At 37.5% G+C, this 16,097-nt stretch overlaps 1 pseudogene; it reads left to right on the top strand.

Moving 5' to 3' along the window:
* Positions 1-15,669: 15,669 nt before the first annotated feature.
* LOC132272021 (small nucleolar RNA R71) lies at positions 15,670-15,769 on the top strand (annotated as a pseudogene).
* Positions 15,770-16,097: the final 328 nt, after the last annotated feature.

Here is a 16,097-nt window from a genome sequence, read left to right as displayed (position 1 = left end):
AAATCTTTATATAGGTAGGTCAAGTGTCACACCCAATGGTCTGGATTCGTGTACTAGGGTCCTTGCAATGATTGCACCATGAGCCGGCTTTTAATGTGTTGGAACTTATTTTTTTTTGGACTTGAGGAGGTTCGATCGATCGAACTGTGTTGAAATCGATCAAACTTAGGTGAGATCCGTCGAATGCTGCTGAGATCGATCATCCTTGGCGACGCCTTTTTGAATAAAAACAAATCTCTGAGATTTTTTGGGATATTTTAGGAAAGAGACAAAAGTGGTAGGTGGGGTGGTAGGTGTGGATAAGATCAAACATTTTTGATTGATCGAAAAGAGACAAGGGCTTGGATCCATCTTAAAGTGTCCAGATCGATGTTACTTTGATTAATTGAAGTGATGTTGAAATTGATCGAACTTGCTTATTTCCACACTTTGCTTCATTCCACTTCCACTTTGCTCCTTTCTTCCATCCAACTTAAGTTAACTTCTTTAATGCTCTTATTTGGCTGAATTAACTTATTTTTGGAATAAGTGCCTGAAAAGGGCAATAACACGAAATTAGTCTAAAACGGGAAAGTAAGATAGATAAAGGTCCTAGAATACCTAAGCTTAAGGGGTTTAATTGCGCACTTTTCAGCTCTCATCACACCCCCAAACTTAAATATTGCTAGTCCCTATCAATGAACTACAAAGTAAAAAAATGAAATGAACAGCTATACAAGTATGAACTAGAAAGCAATAAATGGATAACGCCACTTTCATAGGAAGCACGATTGCATTTAGCACAGGCAACAAGCCTTTTAAACCCCTAGGTTACCCGTAGTGGATAGGTGAAGTCTCGTGAGGGTTTCCAGAAATGATACCCACAAACATTAAGCTCATTCTCACAAAAGAGGCACCAATATTGTAAACAAGAATTGGGAGAAAACTACCTCAAGTATGCAATTTTTCAACCATTTCTAAGCAATCTCCAAAAATCTTAATACCAAGTAAGCAAGTATGGTCCTTCACACATCAAGAAAATGATCATGCAAATCAAAACAACTCTAAAATCCTTTTTGAGTGGACCGGTATCAAGTATGTTACTATCTTAGACAACTAAAGAAATGATCACATCCTTACCCTCAAACTAGCACACAAATCTAGTACCGATCATCAAGATAAAGAGTGGACCTTTTATTAAAGCTTTATTAATCTAGGTGCACTTATTCTTTTCACTCGATTTATTTATTTATTTTCCAATCCTAAGGATAAAAAATGGAAACATAGTGCAATGTGTTAATCTATTAAGCGTTTTAGCGATGCATGAGGTCGAACGTTAGGTCAATGACTCCCAAACCAGAAGGCTTTAGGGCACTAGGTGTTTAAACACCCCTAAGGACTTACAAGCTCAAATCAACTAGACTAGAAATCAAAACAACCTCCATCTAATCATTTCCCACTTCTCACCTTTTGGGAGAAGTCCTCACTTTTTTATTACTTTTGCAACTTTTTTTTATTTTTATTTTTATTTATTTTTTATTTTTTTATTAACCTAGAGTTTGAGCCCTCCACCTTTCGGCGCGAGAAATTCAATGCTTGATGAGGCTAGAATCCCGACTACTCAATGAAAAGGGTTTGTTGTCCACCTTTATCAAAATAAAAGCTTTCAATGCACTACTAGCCCAATTGGGATATAACCAATTCAATAATCAACAAAGCATGTACCCCATAAATGAATGCTAGTGTGCACCTATGCTATTGTAGAATACTAGAGTGAATCAAAACAATCACAAAATCAAGATGATGTGGACCACAAGTGCAAGCAAGATATCTATCTTTCAAAAAATTTACTCCTAAATGGCATCTACAAGGCATATAAGGAGTATTGGACTCTCAAGTCAAGCAAATTTTAAATTTTAAGCAATATAGTCCTCAAAAGATCAAAATCATAGCTAGTTATGAACCAATCATAGAAAATCCCTCAAATACACAAGTCATGCTTAAAATTTTGAATTGAAAGCAAATACTGCAATTAACACTCATTACCCCTAAACTTAAATGGCATAGTGTCTTTAATGTGCAAAGAGAACAAAATGAAAGAGTATACCAGTGTAACTAAGGAAAAGAATGGCCGGGACATGAATATCCAAAGTGGGTGGTATAAGCCCCCTAAACTTGGAATTGACTGCGGTCTTGAAAAGATGGCACTTGGATAAAACTCGTCAAATGAAAAAAGAGATAATAACAATGCACAGTGGACATGTAAGTGTAAATTGGTTAAGAAGTGGACTAAGAAGAGAGGAAATAGGGTGGTCCTGAAAAATTTTAGACAGCACTCTCTCACCGAAATCATCGAAATCACAGATAAATGTATCAATATAAAATCCAGACATCCAAAAATATCATACACAAAAAGAAATAATGTACAGCACAATATAGTATTAGGGCCAACAGACTGCCCGTAAAAATATCAAAGCAGTATAAATAAAACAGTTAAATATCACATATATATAAAAATAATGAGAGTAAAGAGATAGAGAGATCAGGTAGAGGAGGTCAGCGAGCGGGGCGTGATCCCTGGATATCTCTAGATATGCTCTGCAGCGCAGCTATGACATCTAAGCGGAGAGATGCCACATCAGTACTGAGGGAAGCCACATCGGACCGAAGAGAGACAACGGCATCCTCCAAAGTCTGTATATGCTCTCCAAAGCCGGGTGTCGGAACTTGAGCGTCAGGTATGACTAGGGCAGGAGAATGATGCTCATCCTGACTAGGCTCCGGGACATGTAGTGGTGATCCAACTGGAGAGTGATGTGGTAGCTCCTCTGTTTGAGGCTGCTGCTCTATGTCTATCTCCATATGTACTGCAGCTGCCGGTGCGTCTGCTAGATCATGCTTTACTGGCACTACTGCTGTTGCTATTTCTGCCTCCTCAGCCTCTGCAACCTCCTCTGCGGCTAAGATAGCGTCCTCCTCCAAGCTCTTGATATGAGTATTGTAGCTCTTATTCCAGTCTTTCTTGCCGTAGTGGCAAGCCCCAGACTCAGAACACTCCTGTGGATGGAAAGGGTAGCATTGGTCCCAGAGGATCTGAGTAATGAGATGAGTAAAGGGGAGATACTTAGCCCGCTTGAGCTTTGCCTTGCTGATATAGTTTGTATAAAATTTCATCATGACACTCCAGTAGAGTGCCAGAATGGAGAACCACTGCCCGATATAGAAAGCATAAAGGGCTACCAGAAAGTCAGAACGCCTCTGGATCTTATTTCCCGCTATAAATACATTTCGGTACAAGACCGAATCAAAGAACCAAAGATCATCAGGTAAATAAGTCCATGTGGTGAATGTCTCGCCAGCTGCATAGTGGGCAGTAAAGGCAACGGCCATGTCTGCATCAGAAGGCCTCCTCAGAACAGGATAATCAAGTCCTGGAGTACAGACATAGGGGCACCGAGAAGAAGTGGCCAAAATGTCAACGGTGATGTGGATGGGATATCCATCAATGGTAGTCTGCAGCTCTGACAGATTACTCGGGGCCGGCCGGAGGTTCTGGAAGAACGTCCTAACAAGCCGCGAGAAAACTAGATAAGTAACTGGCACGAGAATGGCTAGAATGTCGTACTGCTCGATGTCATTAAAAGCTGCTCGGGTCAAGACTAATCGGGAGAAGAAAGCTATGTCAAATACTGACTCATGGGACACAGAAAGGCATCTGAACTTCTAGGCAGGTCGGTATTGGACCTGGCCAGGCTGTGCTGGTGGTGGGAAGGAGAAGATATATGCTCATCCTCATCGAAATGGGATGAAGATGTAGAAGCGGTAGAGGTAGAGCGGTCAAACTGAGCCGGAGCTGGCTCCACATTCTCGTGTAACTGCTCAGGCTGCTCAGGATACTCAGCCTGCTCTAGAACCTGGGCATGAGAAGGCTCTGTGTGCTCCTCTACACGCTGTTGTACCCTCCTCAGATACTGTTGACGGGCGACTGTCTTAACTCGTGCCATAGCCCACAAAAGAACGAAACACTTGCAAAGTCAGCAACAGATTATAAAGATTTGAAGCACAATATATAGAAACATGTATGTCAAGTAAGATAGACAACTCAGAATAATTTACATGAATCTATGCAAGTGATGACGCAGCGTAGTAAACAGTGACTAAGTGAAGCATACTAAATAGTGTAAGTATGGAATGCATCCAATGTGGAAAACACAGGTATTGGGCATTAAGAAACTAGTAAGAACACTATGGATGGTGTGTGAAGTGCACATATGCAAATCTATGAAGTTCGATCGATCAGGATAATATGAGATCGATCTCTCTCAGATCGATCAGGACTAAGTTCGATCAATCTTTCTCAGATCGATTTGAGAAAACTTCGATCGATTGAACTGCTGTGAGAAATTTGAAAAGTCATAGATATGTGACGTGGATGACACGGGGGTACCCAAGCAAACTTGTGGGTCCCATTACACCTGAATAACACAAAAATAGTCACTTGTATAGGCACGTGACCCCCAAAATCAAATCGAAATCAATATATATACATACAAATATATATATATATATATATATGTGTGTGTGTGTGTGTGTGTGTTCAGAGCTCATATATGGTAAGAAATCAACATTGAAACTTAGATTTAACATGGAAAGCACTAAATACACAAGATTGAAGCTCAAAACTAAAAATAAAACCTAGAACTCACCAAGCCGAATGAGAGAAGTGGATTCAAAGGATTTGAGATGAGATCGGGAGGTGAAGATGAGATTTTGAAGCTCGGGAAACTCGCTAAAGGTTGGGAAGATTGGTTGTAGCGGTGAGAGGCGATGAGGGTCGAGATCGATGTGTAAATCGATTAAATGACCCTAGGGTTTCCATTTTTAAAAACTGATCCCGATATATTCTATCGATCTGGAAATATCTTTGATTGATCGAACATAGATCGATCTGAAAAGAACTCAGATCGATCTAACCATGTAAAACATATTTTTGGAAATTTCAAATATTTAAAAATTCAAAATTCAAAACATTTTTTTTGGATTTTTAGAAAAATAAAATAAAATAAAAATCTTTTTGGAATTTTATTTTTTATTTTTTGAAAATAAAATAAGAATAAAATCAAAATCAAAATACAATCAAAGTCAAAGTCAAAGTCAACAAAGGAACACAAATTGATTAATCCAAGATCGATCTGGAAGATGCTTCGATCGATCGAACAGGTAAAAACCTGCAGACAAGTTCAAACGATCAGATAGAGAGCTGTTTTATGCAGGGTTCAAAATTTTTCTAAGTGTTGGAACTGAAGATCGATCCAAGAAGAATTTGGATCGATCTTGGAATTTTAGATCGATCACAAAACATTTCGCACGATGGGACAATGAAGTGAAATATGCAGGTTTGATGCAGGAATGAAGTTCGATCGATCGAACCTTTTTTTAGATCAATCGAACAGACACAAGATGCCTATTTCAGAACTGAATATAACAACCCGAGTTTTGATTCAACCCGATACTAAAGTGATGAACCGAAGATTGACCCGTTAACGGATCCAGATGCGAAAGCAAGAAACAAGACAATGATGTCCCAAGGAATAACACACCTCTAAGACCCTTTGATAACCTTCCATGAGGTCACAGAACCCGAAGGAACAAAGTGCGGAAGCAAAACAAAGACAAGGGTATAAAAACCCTACCGAAGGAAGAACCAACGGTAAAATGGTCATTTTACCCTAAGAGGAAGGAATTTAACTTTCAACAAGTCAAATTAGATTAAAAACATCTAAAACCATCCTTTGGTAACTTTACATGAAGTCCCAAGGCCAAAGGAACCGAAATCCCATATGAACCCTATCCCGGTTCGAACCAAATCCGACACCCTCTCACTAAAACAAGGATATCTTAAGCTAGGAAAAGAATCTGAAGCTAAAATTAGTACCATTGGAAATCTTACTTCGATGTGGTCAGTTTAGACTCAAGAACGGACCAATTCTAAGTTAAAACGAAGAAGTTACATCAGTTTGAAGTTTGAAGTCCAAAACTGAAAAACTTTGGAAGACTTGAACCGGTTCAACATATCTTGAACTGGTTCAACTTTGGTAGAGTGCCCAAAGCTGAACAAAAATGACCCTTGAACCGGTTCAACGTGACTAGTGTTGAACAAATGCAGCAGAAATAGTAGAATAGCAGAAAATTGAGTTTGGAGCGCGGTTTTTGAGGCCAAGATGACATTTTCTGGAAAAATGTCATGAAGAAACTCCCCCTAAAATCATATTTTCTATGTGACAAAGTCAAGAACGGAATTTATTTCCCAAAGGAAATCCCCAAAATGCCCTTAGACCGAGTTTTCAACAAAACGGTGAAATGAGTCTATAGGAGGCTCAAAACACAAACGGAAGGGTTTTTCATGGAAACGATCATTCACACAAATGTAAATGATGATTTTAAGTGCGCGGGAATGGTCCGCGGCTCCCAGAAATGGCCGAGCCAAAATCCGACCCCCCTACGGCCAAAAAGGCGAAAATGAACTTGAAATGCGAATTTTGAAAACCAAAATTGTCAAATGACTTTAAATGACCGTTTGGCCCTTGGCCACACTTCATACATATGAAATAGGTCCTAGTGGATGTGCCATACCACACGTCACACCACCCAATTTGAAAATGAACCCCTAAAGACTCGAATTCTACTATTTAGCCCCAAAAATGAAATATGCGAAACAAGAATACAAAAGTGGAAACAAAATGGTGTTTGGCCCTTGGCTAAACCTCATACATGGTAAATGAATGACAGATAATGAATTTTATACACAATGCACACTCCGGTGCAAAAATGACATGTTGAAACTATGACGACCCTAGTTTTTAGGCCAGCGTGTCCTGTGATGAACCGTAAGGAGATCCGATAACGAATCCGAATGCGGAATCAAAAATAGAAAACAAGACTCTAAGAAGTCAAAATGACTTTTCATGAGGTCGTGGAACTCAACAAGAACTGATGCGGAAGCAAAAGATCGAAAATATGACAAATAAGCCCCCAGGGGTAAAATAGTCATTTTTGAAAACTATAGATTCAGGTGCCACCGAGCACACCGCTGGGAGGACAACAAAAAACTAATCAAGATGGACTCAAGATTCGCATGATTCGGAGTCCGGACAAAGGAGAAACGGCATGACGAAGAAAAACGAGCACTTAAGGCAAAAAGGGTGAATTCGTAATTATCCAGGAAGAACCGGGTGCAAAAACACAAAGAAGAAACCTCCTTCAAAATTGAGTTTTCTACGTGACTCGTGAGAGAATTCAAAAAAAAAAACGCAATGTAGAATACCCAAAATGCCCCTCCATGAAATCTGGTCATGGAGGTCTAAAAAGCTGCTAAGTTGAAAAACTGAGAGCTAAACTTCGTAAGCGATTTCCGACATCAAGACGACATTTTCTGGAAAAACACGAAAAAGAAACCCCACCTAAAATCATGTTTTCTATTCAACCATATTGAAACAAGAAAATAAAACTACCGTGAAAAGTCTATAATGCCCCTAGATCAGAATATGCAAAAAAAATGCGAAATGAATTCATAAGAGGCTTAAAACACAAATGATAAGGTTTTGCCTGGAAACGACCATGCACGCAAATGTAACTTACCTATTTGGACGTGCTACAATGGTCCACGACTTAAAAATACCACTGATACATCCGACCCCCCAACGGGCAAAAAGGCAAAAATGGAACTTGGAATGAAAACTCGGAATCCAAAAATACAAAACGGGATCAAATGACCGTTTGGCCCTTGGCCACACTTCAAACATGATTAATAAGACCCTATGAAAGAATGAAAATAGAATTCCCACACCTGATGCAACCATGGTGAAGCAATGACTTGCGATTTTTTAAGATTTTCACAATATTTCACGAAGTCAAAAAGTACATAGAACACAATATAATGGTCATTGGCCTCCGGCCTCATCTCATACATATCAAATACATTGAAAGAAGTGTACTTAAGTACACATTACATACATAAAATCAAATATACATATTTTGACATATAAGTCTACAAATTGACATTTCATGCTAACATTTGCATGAAATGGAAACTTGAAAGCTACACGACATCCAAGGAATGCTAGGCGTCATGAACCAATTCTTCGTACTTGAAATATGCCCCAGTATTGTAGGGGTGAGTAACATAAAGCTACTCGTAGGAGATGAGCATGCATCGACCTAGCATTTTACAAATTTATCAGCTTAAGGTGAAACATGTTAAAGGGGCTCATGCCACCTAACGTCTATGTCCAAGTGAGACTCGGGGAGCATCCTAAGCTACCTTAGAGTCTAAGCAACAAGAATCATGGTATAAATACATGAATGAAACAAATCAAAGTTGGAGTAATCCGATTAATACAACGAGTTTATAGTTACCACGGATCATATTATCAATGTAATTTAACAAAGTCTAGAGGAATCCATACAACATGACAAAAGCATATCTGAATACAAGTTAACAAGAATCACATTATCCATGCAATTCAACAACAAAAGAGCATGTTATACAATGCAACAAGGTTTAAGTTCTCAAAGCCATCAACTTAGAATCTAAAGCACAAAATAACAGTAGTGGTTCATGCCACCTAACGTCTATATTGTAAATGAATCAATAGGATCAATCATAAGCTTTATTAGAACGTCAAAACATGATTTTCAATATTGATGCAATTTAACCAACATTGGGACTTCCAATACAACACATAAAACACAATTTCGCAAAGTTAACATCGTGTAACTTAAAATGGAACGACAAATAAGGAACAACAAGTTACAACATCATCTAGTTATCAACTTGAAAATGAAATACGAAGTCAAACAAAGTGGATACTCGGACGTCACGCCGGATCAGACTGACAACATAGTTATTTTAGGGTTTCTGGCCCATGGGTAACCTCCCTATGTGCGCAATAGACTATATAGAGGGACTATCTCCCGTACTAGAACCACGTCTTAGCCATAGCCCAACAACGACATCCCAAGTTTCCAAAATCAACAAGTTGTGCAACAACGCATATATCAACAGGAATATGCAAGATAATCAACTATCTACCAAGCACAACCAAATTTGGAAACCTATACAATACATGCTCTAAGTCCACAACTAATATGATGTGATGAATGTCGAATCTTCAGTGTGTGATTCGTTACACGCTATGCATGAATGATGTTAAATACGAAATGTGCAAATCATTATACAAGGCAACAATATATTCAATAAGGAAAACATATTCTCATGAGTATAAACATAGTAACTATGTTATCAAATGCTCAAAACATAACCAAATGAATATACAACAAGTCCATGTCCAGGATTTTGATATAGAAACGACTTTCAAACACAATTAAATCCATGGCTCAATTCGATAGAATTTAATTAAATAAAAATAATTAAATTCCTTAGATTCTAATTCAATTCCAAATAACCTCAAATTAATACATATTAAAGAACATGGCATGGTTATCACCTATATCTATTCTAAAATTCAGTTAGGTTATTGGAACAACAAAGTAGAACTCTAATTAAATCATGCTAATTTAATTATCAAGGTTCTAAAGCAACTTCAAATGGTCCACAATTAATATATACTAGTAAACAAGTCATGGCCAATACAAATATCAAGTTAAAATCTTAATTAAGCTAATGGGACCACAAATTAGATTTTAATTAATTCTTTTAATTAAAATCTCTAGATTTTTAAACTTAACCAAATGCTCTCAATTTAACATATCTTAGAGAACATGCTAATGACTAATGTAATATTACATTACAAGCTTATTTCATGCAAGTTACACCTATGTAAATTAAACTTTCACTAAAGTTAAATATAAAATAAAGGTTGCAATTCTCATGCAATGAATCCCAATTTAATATATGTGAACAACCACACCAAAGCTTAATTTTCTAGCATGCCACAATTCAATTCCAAGTTGTATATCACCATGATGATTAAATCTTAAACAAGGAAATTAATTAAATGAAAGGTTTCAAAACCTCACTGAATATTCTAAATCAAATATATGTGAAGCTATATGGCATGTAGATCATGAATATCAAGTCGGAATTCAAATGGAGTGAATAGTGCACTCGGGGCAAATTAATTAATCAAATTAATTAATAATTACTAATTTTCAAAACACCTCTAATTACTTTCAAATTTAACTATGTTGAAGAGCATGCTAAGACCTAATATAATATGCTAACACATATTAATTTGAAGCTAGTTAAGGCCATGTGAATTAATCTTTCACCTAAGATAAATATTAAATAAAATCTTTAATACTTATTCAAATGTTCCAATTTTAATACACGACAATGAGCATATCAAGGGGCAATATAAAATCATGCTACATGTTTAAACCAAGTCATGAGCAACCGGGAAAATTAGATCCCGTACAAGAAAAATAAATAATAAAATCTCTAGATTTTATATTTAATCATGCAAACAAGTAGTATAAGCATCACAAGCATGCTATATAACAAGAATTTAAACCTAGAACATCTCCTATCTCAATTTGAGATGAAAATTCCAAAGGCCCACCAAAATAAAAGTGCTCCGAATTCGACGATATCGAGAGGTTTTGTAGGGGACAACATCGTGAACAAGAATCCGCAAGAAGCCCCATGAAAATCTCAACTTGACTCCAAACCCGAACTCAGAAAATCGTCGTAAATGGATTCTAATAAGGGGTAATGGTAGAGCACGACGAGGTGAACAACAAATGCTAAGGCCGAAGGATTTCTACCAAGGAAATCAAGTAGAGGAGAAGAAAGAGTGAAGGCAGCCCCTTGGGCTCCCATAGCTGCCAGCCAAGAGGAGGAAGAAGGTTTAAAAATTTGATTTTAAAAATTAGGGCAACCTATTTATAGAAATCTCAAAAAGTGCCCCGAAAGGGCCCTTCCGGGTCTGAAAAAGTGGATTTTGAGCAAACGCGCTCAAACGGCAAAATTCTGTGAACAAAAAAGATTTAAAATAAGAAAATATGAGCAACGGAAGATACGGCGTCAAAAACCGAGTCCCGAGCAGAAAGTTATGCCCCGAATAAGTTTGGCGGCAACTGGGTCCAAAAATTCTGAAACTGGAGAAAAATGACCAGAAGGAAATTCTATGAATTTACGAGTCAACGAAAAGTGAAAATGAATCCCGTACGAGGATCCAGGCTCCAGACGAGACATTTTGCAATAACTTTCATTAATTGAACAATGACCCCTACAAAAAGGGTTAACTGCGAAACTGCCCCAGATTGAAAATATCTTCCAAAAGATATTTTCTTAATTTGATACACGTAAAGAAACTTGTCACGAAAAGCATGAATCCTAAGTTAGAAACTTAATCAAGACCAATGAGCTATTAAATGGATTTTAATTATTTCATTTAATTAAAATGTCTAAGTTTTGAAATTCATCCAAATGATCTCAAATTTATATATGTTATACAACATGCCAAGACTTGATTTAAAAACATGACGCAAGTGAATTCCATGCAAGAGAAGACCACGAGTATTAAACTTTAATACTAGAAAATAAATAAATGAAAGGTTTCAAAACCTAATCAAGTATTCTAGATTTAATATATGTGAAACCATATAGCATACATATCAAGAATGTCAAGTCGGAATTCTAATGGGGTGAATAGTACACCTGGAGGAAATTAATTAATCAAATTAATTAATTAATACTAGATTTTTAAAACACATCCAATTACTCTCAAATTAATTTATGTTAAAGAGCATGCTAGGGCCTAATTTAATATGTTAACACACATTGACTTCAAGCTAATTAAGGCCATGTGAATTAATCTTTCACTTAAGATAAATATTAAAGCTTTAATACTTATTCAAATGTTTCAAATTTAATACACGACAATGAGCATATCAAGGGGTAATATAATATCTTGCTATATGTTTAAACCAAGTCATGAGCAACCGGAAAAATCAGATCCCGTACAAGAAAAATAAATAGTAAAATCTCTAGATTTCATATTTAAGCATGTAATCAAGTTGTATAAGCATCAATATCATGCTATATAACAAGAATTAAACCTAGAACATCCCCTACCTCGATTTGAGATGAAAACCTCAAAGGCCCACCGAAACAAAAGTGCTCTGAATTCGACGATACCGAGAGGTTTTGTCGGGGACAACACCGTGAACAAGAATCGGCAAGAAGCCCCATGAAAATCTCAACTTGACTCCAAACCCAAACTCAAAAAATCGTCAGAAATGGATTCTAATAAGGGGTAACGGTAGAGCACGACGAAGGGAACAACAAATGTAAAGGCCGAAGACTTTTCGCTAAGGAAAAGTGGACCAAAAGAGGAGAGAGGAGGTGGCAGCCATGGCTGCTAAGAGATCCGGCCAAGAGAGGTGGGGAAGATGATGAAAAATCTGATTTTTCTCCTTAAGTCCCCTTTTTATAGAAAATCTCAAAAAGTGCCCCGAAAGGGCCCCGCCGGGTCTGGAAAAGTGGATTTTGAGCAGACGCGCTCAAACGGCAAAACTCTATGAATGAAAAAGATTCCAAATGAGAAAATCTGAACAAAGGAAGAAATGTTGTCGAAAACCGAGTCCCGAGCAGAGAGATATGCCCCGAACAAGTTCGGTGACAACCAGATCCAGAAACTCTAAAATTGGAGAAAAATGACCAGAACGGAATTCTAAGAGTCCACGACTCGATGAAATATGAAAATGAATCCCGTACGAAGATCCAGGCTCCAGACGAGATATTTAGCAATAACTTTCGTTAATTGCACAATGGCCCCTACAAAAAGGGTTAACTGCGAAACTGCCCCAGAATGAAAATATCTTCCAAAAGATATTTTCTTAGATACCCCTGAAATAAAATATGTTCAGAATATATTTATGAAAAACACCCCAAGAAAAGAAAAGAATTCTAAAGAATTGTGCTTCATGCCCCTATGGACACCGGGAGCAATCAGAGTACTTTCTTGAAAAAGTGAAGATACGTATTTCGTGGAAACCATGCAAGATCAAGATATGTGAAGTCAAAAACTAACTCCGAGCATGAAAAGTGAGGTTGTGCCAAAAACTGACAAACGGGAATAAGACAGAATAGGGAAAATGACGAAATAGCACATAGTGTTCGAAAAGTGAAAATGCAGAAATGACTCAGTCCTTAAAGGAAGTTGTCAATCCATGGAAAAGAGTCTTAGAAATTATTTCTAAGCACTCGAGATGACACTAAGCGACAAGAAACAGAGTTCAGAAAGGAAAATTAAACGAAAGAAAATTCATTCGTAAAATTTCAGGAAAAAGGAAAGGGAGGTAAATGACTGGGTCGTTACACTGAAAGTGCAGGCATTTTTAACCAAAATCCCCAACAATGTGTATGAACCAGAATATATCTAAACGTCGTAAGAAATGAAAGGTAAAATAGAAATGAGGGACGAATAGGGTTGTAAACCCTACGAAGCATTGCTAGTCTTTAACATCTCTAGCAAGACGTTGGCCTCTTTTAGCCCGGATCAAATATCTTGTTATGCATCCCCTCCTTGGCGGGGTGAAAAACACTTTGAACCCCATCTAACAAATGGTTCTTTAAGGAACTTGTTAGATTTGGATAAAAAGGAATTGATGGTCTTTCATCCAGGCAATTCTTAGGCTTCCATGCCCTTTCAAGCTTTGCTTTTGAAACAATAATTCTTGAATTTTTTTGGTAAGCAAACCATGGGAATGTTCAATATCAAATAGAGACTTAACTTTATCAAATTCATTGGCAATGCATTTTTTAACAACACACACTTCTTCATGCTTGCCTATGGAATTCAGGGTCGGATTAAAGATGTTCAACTTCATTTTTATGTGGCCAAATGAGATTTTCATTAACCCCGTCCTACAATTGATGTTGGCATTTGCGGTTGCCAAGAAGGGACGGCTAAGGATAACAGGAATTTGGCTCTTGGGATTCGGAACCGGTTCCGTGTCTTTGACGACGAAATCAACAAGGAAAAAGAACTTATCAATCTTAATCAAAACATCCTCTATGATACCCCGGGGCTTTTTGATGGATCGGTCGACAAGTTGCAAAACTACCGACGTCGGTTTCAGGACTCCTAAGCCCAATTTGACATATATCGAGTAGGGAAGAAGGTTGACACTTGCTCCTAAGTCTAGAGGAGCACGATTAATGACATGGTCACCGATTATGCAAGAGGTAGTAGGTGAACCAGGGTCCTTAAACTTTGGGAGAGTGTTATGTTGCAAAATGGAGCTCACTTGCTCAGTTAAGACCACTTTCCTTAGTGCTTGGCTTTTGTTCTTCCTCTTTTGGGTGCAAAGATCTTTAAAAAATTTGGCATAAGCCGAAATTTGCTTAATTGCATCCAAAAGCGGAAGATTGATCTTTACTTGTGTAAACATATCAATGATTTCATTAGTCTTGGTCTTTTACTTTTCAAGAGAAATGGATTCTTTCAAGGCATCCGGAAATGGAGCTTTAGGGTCAAAAGCTTTTTCAGAATTTTTCTTTAAAGAATCTTCAACACATGTTTTTCTCAAACTGTCACAAGAATTTTTCAAATCATCTTTTAAAACTTTGTTCAAATCATTTTCCATTACTTTTTCAATAAAGGGGTCATGCACATGTAATGAAGGAGGAATAGGATGTGAAACGGGACGGGTGTCAATTTTTGGTTGCACCGGTTCACTCTCTTCATTGGACATACCCACTTGGTTATCCGTAATTCTTATTTCTCAAGGTTGTCACCGCATTGACATGTTCGATTATGTGACCTTCCGATGAGGAATGAGTCTCCACAACACATTGTTGCTTTGGTGGTGCATTCAAAGGGATCTTCCCTTTCTCTCTAGCATTTAAGGTACTATCTATTTGCCTGACTTGGGTTTTTAGCTTAGTAATGGATTGAGAATGAGAATGAAGCAATTGAGTGTTTACCTCTAGAGTGCCTAGAGTGGTCAACACTTTCTCCTAAAAAATGGGACTCCTAGAATTTCCTTGGGAATACGATGATTAGTTAGGAAAATGAGAATTAGAGAATTGATTACCATACGATTGAAATGATGATCTAAAACCTTGAGAACCTTGGCCTTGCATTGGAGGTGGAACTTGTTTTGAAAACCACCTTGGGGAGGGTTTAAGCCTTCCCCTTGGCTTTTCCAAGAGAAGTTTGGATGGTTCCTCCAACTTGAATTGTAATGAATGCCATAGGGATTATTCACTTGGTTGACAAATGTCGCATTGACTTGCTCGTGGTTTTCACTTGGCACATGTCCATGTGGACAATTGGAAGTAGAATATAAAACACTAGAACAAGTTATACATGATTCATTGGATGCACGATGATGAACATGATTAGGGGATGAAGACATTTGATTCGCCGAAGTTTGGTTAATTAAAAATTGATCAAACCTTTGAGATAAGGATTTTATCAAACGGCTATATCATTGGAGTTGTCAACTTCATATAAGCCAACATTCTTCCTTCCACTTAAATTTCTACCATTTTTAGAGGATAAAGATCTATACATTGAATTCTCACTCATACTTTCAAACAATTGCCACACATCATCCTCATGCTTATCAAGGTAAGAACCACCCATAGATGCATCAACCATACCCTTGTAACTATCCGGTAAACTTTGAAAGAAATATTGAACTAGTTGCCACTTAGATATGTCATGATGTGGGCACTTCTTAAGCAAGTCGTTAAACCTTTCCCATGCCTCATGAAACATTTCCCCATCCTCTTAAGAAAAATTCTCTAATTGAAGTTCTCATGGCATTTGTCTTTGAAATCGGATAGTACTTTTTCAAGAACTCTTGTTGCATTTCTGCCCAAAAAGTTATTAAAAAAGGCCTAAGATTGTTGAACCAATATTTTACCTTATCTTTAAGGGTGAAAGGAAAAAGTTTAAGTTTTAAAACCTCTTCCGGCATATCCGTGTATTTCACGGTGGAACACACTTCAAGAAACTCATCCAAATGCTTGTAAGGTTCTTTACTTGGAAGTCCATGATAGTTAGGAAGCATTTGGATGGTTTGTGGTTTAATCTCATAGTGATGTGCTCTAAATAGGGGCAATTGAATGCAAGTGGGTGCAT

Source organism: Cornus florida, unplaced genomic scaffold (assembly GCF_030987335.1).
Source record: "Cornus florida cultivar Cherokee Brave unplaced genomic scaffold, ASM3098733v1 CherokeeBrave_3.0.0_Hap2_Chr08, whole genome shotgun sequence".
Taxonomy (NCBI): Eukaryota; Viridiplantae; Streptophyta; class Magnoliopsida; order Cornales; family Cornaceae; genus Cornus; species Cornus florida.
Note: the sequence above shows the minus strand (reverse complement) of the source record. Positions and strands in the feature narration are given on the sequence as shown.